Source organism: Helicoverpa zea, chromosome 31, assembly GCF_022581195.2.
Source record: "Helicoverpa zea isolate HzStark_Cry1AcR chromosome 31, ilHelZeax1.1, whole genome shotgun sequence".
In the NCBI taxonomy this organism is placed as follows: domain Eukaryota; kingdom Metazoa; phylum Arthropoda; class Insecta; order Lepidoptera; family Noctuidae; genus Helicoverpa; species Helicoverpa zea.
Genome location: NC_061482.1, coordinates 13,727,083 through 13,736,113, shown reverse-complemented (window position 1 = coordinate 13,736,113; position 9,031 = coordinate 13,727,083).

The window sequence follows — 9,031 nt, the reverse complement described above, 5'->3', positions numbered from 1 at the left end:
AGCCATTATGTTTGAAATGGACGTAAAAGCTATTAGTGCGTCCAAACGGATTTATGGAAATATTTATTTTCGCTGAAATAAGAATCTGTAATATTTCAGTAGTGGAAAGTACGGTAAAACATATTTAAAGTTAAGCTGTCTGACTGTAAAGTGTGGCTACTTACCGCTGAGAATAAACTAGCCTAATCTTTTCACAATATTTTACCAACCAAACTTTCACGTTTCTTAAACTTATGCAGAGCAGTCTATACTCATGTGGTTTGTGGCAGAGTTAAATGTTCACCTTGAGCTCCCCTTTTATTTCAATAAGTATGTCTTATTGAAGTTTCATATTTATATTACATAGTTTTCATTATATTCTGAAAACTTTGTAGTAGGTTCTTGCTGGTTTCGTGTGTGTTTGACTGAATTATCTCATTAATCTCTTTTCCCTTAGATAATAGATTATGATGCGTCTGTTTCCCTAACATAACGTATTTTACAATGCTTATTTATTTATATTTTTGTACAACGTACAATGGTGAACTTAACGCCTTAGGCATTCTCTGTCTGTCTACGTAAGGGCGGTGATTATCGAAATTGTCGATGATATAAAAATAGAGATAACTATCCCATAGAGATGTATCCAATAAAATATTATTATCATCGTTTCTTAAATCTTTACTTAGCGAGACGGGATAAACAAGGTGATTATTGGATCATGAAAAAACATACGGAAAATCACGAAAACATGTAATACAAGGGAAATATGCTAATAAAAATTCTTTCAAAATATTCCAGCTTTCCTGACAACGTATCCTTGGATTCATAAATTAACTGAAATCAATAAAATCGCCTAGATAGCAACACTAATTTGAAGTGGCCTTCTGATAGAAGAATATAAAGGAAAGTAACGACTTAACGACACAGATTATGTTGCAATAGATTGCTTTGAAATGATACTCGTAACTACGTCAATTTTGTACTTTGATAGAAAAGTGGGTTCATTTTCTTTCATGTCTTTTCTTCTGTAATTTAACTGTGTAAAACTTTAAGCTGACCGTTTGTTACAATTCCCAAGAGATTATTGTATTTATTGATCGGTGTTTAAGTTTATAGAGCACGCTGGTTTTAAGCTTACAAAAATTGGAATGCATTTTAGGAACTTTAATAAATGCATTCTCTTTGAGGTTTCAAAGGCTTAATTAATATACGCGTACCCAGTAAATAAATATCAGACAGTTTTAATTACTTTTTCCCTATGAAATATGGATGTTGAACTAGTACTTTGCAGTCAAACAAATTGAGGTACGCACTGTTTGAATAAGGACCTACTCAAAATATTGGATGGCCACAGGTAAATATTGATATGAAAATTAATTTATATTATAGTTCGGTTTTTGGATTCATAAGTAAATAAACAAATCATGCTATTCAAACTTTGGTGGTTTGATGATTTCCAGAACGGTAATTTACAATATAAATTAATTGACCATAATTAAATTACTGTGTAATTATTGGTTAAAATACTTAGTGATGTAACTAAACTAACTATTACTTCATATCAATATTCAATGTCGATAATAGTTATCGAGAGGCTTGCTTTGTATAACTAATAATACAATTAATAACCAATGAAATGGAGAAAAGTATAGTAGTATTACGTATAATATAAAGTATTAAGTATAATAGTATTTTAAACACAAGAACAGAGAATAATTTTCATCTGTCTTTAAACATAGTCAGGTACAGATTTCCGTATAACTCTTTATTTCATTAGCATCAAAGTAAATTAGATTATACATCTCGTAAAAACGTACTAACTACGCCATGACATAATTAATATCGCCTTTCATAAATGCTGTAACCACGGTTTCTATCTCTCCCACAGCAGAAAAATAAATCACTCGGCTTGAACAGAAAAAATCTACAAGCGGAATACAAACAAAGCTGCCACTGGATATTTCCAATAATTAAAGTGAAAAAACCTTTGTGCTGGGGTTACGAATATTTGATGCAGTATGCATCTCGCTGTTTCATCTTTTTTTGTGAACAGCGAATGCTAACTAAAATAGAAAAGGGTTCCTGGAAACAATCGGTGTTCTCGAAGCTTTGAGTCGCGCACCCAAAAAACGATACAGGATCAAACACCGAAACAAAAATCGATAGAAAAACTCGATCCAAAAAATCGTGTGTGTTTATTCGATCATAGTTTCGAATACTGTTCGAGTGTCCACCGTGTTCGTTTGTACTTTTTTATTGTATCCATGTAACGCTTTTTCGAACTCTGTTTGTTACGAGTTGGCTCAAACACGACAAAAATTTATTTTTGTATTTGCTGGATTTTCGGAACTCTATTGTGCCTGTAGATTTGACAAAAAAACAAAAAGAACAGCAAGCGCTATCACGTAGTTGGATTTCACAACTTCAAAAAAATATGGTAGGGCTTTATATGACCTATAGAACCCACTTAATCTCAATTTAGAGTCGAGCTCCGAAATTTTTCGTTTCTTAAGTAATAAGACTTTTAAAGAAACATATTTTTCAAATTTCCACCTAGGTAAATACTTAAGTTCATTTAAAATAACGACAGTTTTTAATGACATTACATTACTTTAAAAAATATATTAATGCAAATTAAAATATGGTAAAGTCAGCTCCTCTCCTATCCGTCTGGCTGACATGTATATGATTCGATCAATACAGGTGAGCTGAGGGAAAGGTTCTCAAACTGTAGACGCATCTCATTACGATCATTATATTAAGTTTAATGAGGAGTGCAAAGATTCTTGTAGTATCTGACCTTGAAAAAAACTGCGGTACTGCGGAAAAGCATTATAAAGTTCACTGTTTCACTTTACTCGTGTATGATAAGTATAATGTCGTTGTTTATCTTCATTTGTCGTTAAAAAATATTATTTCGTGTATTCATTTTTACTGTATTTTTAAATAGATATTAAATAAAAATATTTTAAAAATTTATTTATAAAAAATAAGTGGCCACCGTTTTTTGTTACTATTATACTTTATACCTATAGGTAATATTCATAGCAAACTAGAATTTTGTCTCACTTCATTTTTTTCACATAGTTGGCGTTTATAAATCTGTTGTGCCAATAAATTAAAAAAAAAACACTGTGTGGTGTGGTCTATGATCACGTAGTGATTAGTTAGTATTGATAATGTTAAGATAAGTAGACGATAGGAATGCCTCGTACAGAATAAGATATTTAATAAGATAATAATAGTTAAGATAAGCACGTAGCTTTTCCTTTGTATAAATAGCGTAGTATACTCAATAAAGGTGTGCACTTCTTAGTAGGTATTGGTTGCCTTGGCTATACCTAAATATGTAGTTCTGTTGTTTTATCAACACGTCTACCCTCATCAACACCTAAGGACCCTGCCTGTCGGAAGGTTGGCAAGCCCAACATCACATGGCGACCCTGCCATTCGAACGGACCCTGCCATTCGAACGGACCCTGCCATTCGAACGGACCCTGCCATTCGAGAGGATCTTGTGATTCGAGCAGACCCTGTGAGACCCTGCGAGAGCGGTTGGACAATATCGAAACGCCATGGGAAGCACGACGTCCAAAGAAGAAGTAATAGTAGCCAGACGGCAGCAGGAGGATCAAATGTCGCGACGGTGGCGAAGGAACAATTAGCAACGACCAACACGGTGCTGTTTTTTATAGCCACTTGTTTTGCGCTTATGATCATTGGCGTGGTATTCTGGTTATATAGAAGATGTCACCAGAACTGGATTGAAGAGAAAATACGACAAAGGGAGATGCAAAGAGTAGTGCAGACGGCCTAAGGAGCATACGGAGCGACAGGAAGATCTGAAGTAAGTGTTTAAATATGTACTAAGTGTTGTGACAATGTTGTGGTTTATTGTGAGTTAGAGACAATAAGTTTTTGTTCAAATGGAAGTAGAGTTAACAACGTTATTTTTACAGTTAAAATTATTAAGAGAAGCTATTGTTAAATTAGGTCCCAGTAGGCGACAGGGACAAAACTTTGATAAAAAGATAAATGAAGCAAAAGCCCTTTATAGTAAATTTAAATGTATAATTGAAGGAACGAGCAAAGAAAAATGTTCAGAGGAATTAGTGCAATTAGTGAGTAACATAGAAAGTTTGTACAAAAATACTATTAAGTTTGAGAGCGAGGTCAGTAACGAACAGAAAATGGCGGCAGAAAAGTTTTCGTTGAAAACGGCGGTTAGCTTACTACCGAAAATGAATGGAGATGAACAAGTTACTCAAGATTTAATTGATGCTATAGGATTATATAGTTCTATGTTAGAAGGGACCGATAGTGTTCTTTTGATTAAGTTTGTGCTAACTACACGGCTTACCCAGGGTGCTAGGATTCGGTTGTCACCTACTTACGCGTCGGTAGACAGTCTTTTGGCAGATATGAAGAAACATCTTCTTACGGTAAAATCTGACGTTGCAATACAAGCTAAGTTAACACGCACTAGGCAAGATAATAAATCAATTGCAGACTTTGGAGCAGAAATAGAAAGGCTGATGACTGATTTGACTATTTCTCAGGCGGGAGAAGATTCGGAAGCTTATAAAATATTACAACCATTTAACGAAAAATATGCAATTAGGAAGTTTGCAGACGGCCTTCGTAATCAACGTCTTGGTACGATCATTACGGCACGGAATTTAACATCCTTAAAAGATGCTATTAGGGTAGCAGAGGACGAGAATTGTGCTTCATCGTCACAAGTCATGACGTACCAACGCTGGCCCTCAAGGAGTAGTTTTTCTACATTCAATAGAGGTCGTGGAGATAGTGTTAGGAGATATTCTGTAAAAAATTCGTACACGCCGAGTACGCGCAAAAATGTCAACATGGGGCATAACGGTGGAATGCGCGGTCGCAGCAATAATGCTTATCGAGGACGGCAGACTCAGCAAGGTAGAAGGCGTGTAGCATACTTTTCGCACGTGCGGAGCGATAATGATTCATTGTCAATGTCACGAAGTAGCGAAGGTGGACAGTTGAATGAAACGCAGTTTTTTCGAGTCTAAGCATATTTTAGCTTACGATAGTATTAACTGGGTTAATTTAGTGATAAATAGTATACATAGCGAATGGTTAATAGATACGGGTGCGTCGATATCAGCCGTAAAAAATATTTTTTTAAGGGATAACGCTTTGAACTGTAAGATAGTTAAGGATGAGTTAGTGATTAATGGTGTAGGAGGTAGTTTACGAGCTATAGGTTATGTACATTTAAAGTTGGAACACAGACAGTGTTCATTCGTGCATAAGTTTTATATATTTGATGATTTGCCTTGTAAGTCAGTTGGCATATTGGGACAGGATTTCTTGCAGAAGTATGGAGGTATTATAGATTTTTCGACGAACAGATTGACTCTTAAAAATCATGCTAGACAGTTAGTTTCGATGCCACTAAGGACCTATGATTTCTTATTAACTATACCTCCGCGTTGTGAAGTAGTAAGGTATTTTCCTGTTAATAGAGCAGAAGATTGTGTAGTGATTAGGAAAGAATTACGCAAAGGAGTTTTTTTAGCTAGTGTGATGGCTAGGCCTAGGAATGGGATGATACCCATTAGAATTTTAAATACAACCTCTGAGGAAGTTATGTGTAGCATGTCGAATGTAGAAGTTTTCCCATTAAGTAATTTCGATTGTTGTAATTTTGTAAAACCTGAAAAGGACGTTGAGCGTGTAAAGAAAATATTTTCTTTACTTAAACTTGACTATTTGAGGTCCGAGGAGAGGTTGTCAGTTGAGCAAATATGCGCGAAATATCCAGATATTTTCCATATTCCAGGAGATAAGTTAGCTATCACGAATGTATATAAGCAGTCGATACGATTAAAAGACAATGTTACTCCAGTTTATAGGAAACAGTATAGGATACCGTATATGCAGAAAAAGGAAGTTGATAGACAGGTACAGGAGATGCTAGAGAATGGTATTATTGAAGAATCAGTTAGTGAGTGGTCTAGTCCTGTATTGATAGTTCCTAAAAAAGCGGATCGTAGTGGTGAGAAAAAATGGCGTGTAGTGATAGATTACAGACAGTTGAATGAAAAAATTCAGGACGATAAATTTCCATTACCGAATATAAATGAAATCTTGGATTCAATGTCAGGAGCTGTTTACTTTAGTCATTGTGATTTATCTCAATCGTATTATCAGTGTAGTTTAGATGAAGATAGTCGGAAGTATACGGCTTTTACTACGGATAAAGGTCAGTATCAAATGTGCAGGTTACCTATGGGATTAAAAATAAGTCCAAGTGCGTTTAGCAGGTTAATGACTGTAGCCATGTCTGGATTGAATTATGACAAATGTCTAGTATATTTGGATGACCTTGTAGTGTTCGGAAGGAATTTAGAAGAGCATAATCGGAACCTTATGTCAGTTTTTTCTCGACTAAGAGAAGTAAATCTTAAACTTAATCCAGCAAAGTGTGAATTTTTGAAAAAACAAATACTTTATTTAGGGCACGTAATTTCAGCAGAAGGTATTTCACCAGACCCAGAGAAGGTCATAGTAATTAAAAATTATCCGCGTCCAACAAATAGTGAGGAAGTTAAGCGTTTTGTAGCATTTGCAAATTATTATAGGAAATTCATTCCTAACTTTGCTAGAATAGTTATTCCAATGACTAAGTTGTGTAAAAAGAATATGGTGTTTCAGTGGACCGAACAATGTGAGGAATCATTTTTATTATTAAAACAAGCATTGATGAATCCTCCAGTATTAGATTATCCAAATTTTTCTGATAAAAATACTTTTATATTGCAGACAGACAGTTCAGGTTTTGCTATAGGTAGTGTCTTGTGCAATGGGAATGGAAAACCTGTTGCATATGCTAGTAGATCTTTGAATAAGAGTGAGTTAAACTATCCTATAATAGAGAAAGAATTGCTGGCTATAGTTTGGTCAGTTAAGTATTTTAGACCATATTTATATGGGAGAAAGTTCGTTGTAAAAACTGATCACAAACCACTTTTGTATTTGTTTAACATGACAGATCCTTCCAGTAGGTTGACTAAATTTCGATTGTGTTTAGAAGAATACGACTTTGAGGTCGAATATGTGAAAGGAAAGGAAAATGTATTAGCCGATGCTTTATCCAGAATAGTTATTTCGAGTGAAGAGTTAAAGAGCATGCATGAAAAAACTATATCTGTAATGACCAGAGCACAGTGCAAACAGTTAAAAAACTCGGATATTCGTAAGACAGACTCTGCGGTTGATAGGACTGATCACCCTAGGATCGTAGAAGTTCTTAAAAAACAAGGAAATGATATAGAAGTACTTCAGGTAGGTGTAGATAAGTGGGAAGAGTTGTTACGTAACAAGAAGAATGATTGTAAAACGATATTTGCAAAGTCGCGTAATTTAATGTATATGCCAGAAAACTCGAGTATTTATATAAACTATGAATCTTTATCGGCATCATCGCGAGACGAGTTGTCGAAAGACATAGTCACATTTTGTGTGGAAAATGGAATAAAAGAAGTAGTTATTTTAAAAAATTGTTATAACAAAGAGATGATAGAAAAACTGGCAAAATATTTTAAAAAGAATAGTAAATCGATATGTGGAGATTTTAAAGTTTGTGTAGTAACGGGTGTACGAAGAGTGGAAGATATAGATGAAAGAAAGGTCATTATGAATGATTTTCATATTTTACCCACGAGTGGACATGCTGGAATACGTAGGATGGTGAACAATATAAAAAAGTATTATTATTGGCCATCTATAGAAAAAGATATCGGAGAGTATGTGCGGAAATGTGATAAATGTCAGAAACAGAAGTATCAGAAAAATATTAGGGAACCAATGACCATAACAACCACAGCATCATCAGCTTTTGAAAAGATTTATTTAGATGTAGTAGGACCTTTTGATAGGGACGAATATGGGAATGTGTACATATTGACGTTGCAGTGTGAACTTACTAAGTTCGTTGAAGCCTATCCATTAAAAAACAAGTCGGCAAATGAGGTAGCAAGAGTGTTAGCAGAAAATTTTATTTTAAGATATGGAATACCAGAAGGCATTGCGACAGATAGGGGTTCTGAATTTATTTCAAAAGTTATGGTAGAATTATGTAGTATCTTGGGAATCAGGAAAACAATATCAACAGCGTATCATCACGAAAGTATAGGATCGTTAGAAAACGTTCATAAAACTTTAGGTGCATATTTGAGAATACAAACAAATAACAGTACAGCATCATGGAGTTCTTGGATTCCGTATTGGTGTTTTTCATATAATACAACAGTTAATACCGTAACCAAGTATACACCTTATGAATTAGTTTTCGGAAAGATATGCAGATTACCAAGTAATCTACAAGGAGCAAGTGTTGAACCATTGTATAATTTTGATAATTACCCTTTAGAATTTAAGTATCGATTACAAAGAGCTCAAGCTGATGCTAAACAAAACTTAGTAGCTAGTAAAATATTGAGGAAAGAGTGTTATGATAGAAATATAAATCCAATAACTTATAAAGAAGGTGATTTGGTGTTAATTAAAAATGAAACGGGTACCAAATTAGATTGTGTATATGACGGACCGTTTGTGGTTGTCAAGGATGAATCACCAAATGTTGTAATTAAGGATAAGTCGAATGTAGATAAAGTAGTGCATAAAAATAGGACTAAGTTATATTGTAAAAGGTAAAAAAAAAAGAAGTATGCATTTATTTTTTATTTTTTCCTTTGGAAGGGTGATGTGGTGTGGTCTATGATCACGTAGTGATTAGTTAGTATTGATAATGTTAAGATAAGTAGACGATAGGAATGCCTCGTACAGAATAAGATATTTAATAAGATAATAATAGTTAAGATAAGCACGTAGCTTTTCCTTTGTATAAATAGCGTAGTATACTCAATAAAGGTGTGCACTTCTTAGTAGGTATTGGTTGCCTTGGCTATACCTAAATATGTAGTTCTGTTGTTTTATTAACACGTCTACCCTCATCAACACCTAAGGACCCTGCCTGTCGGAAGGTTGGCAAGCCCAACATCACAAC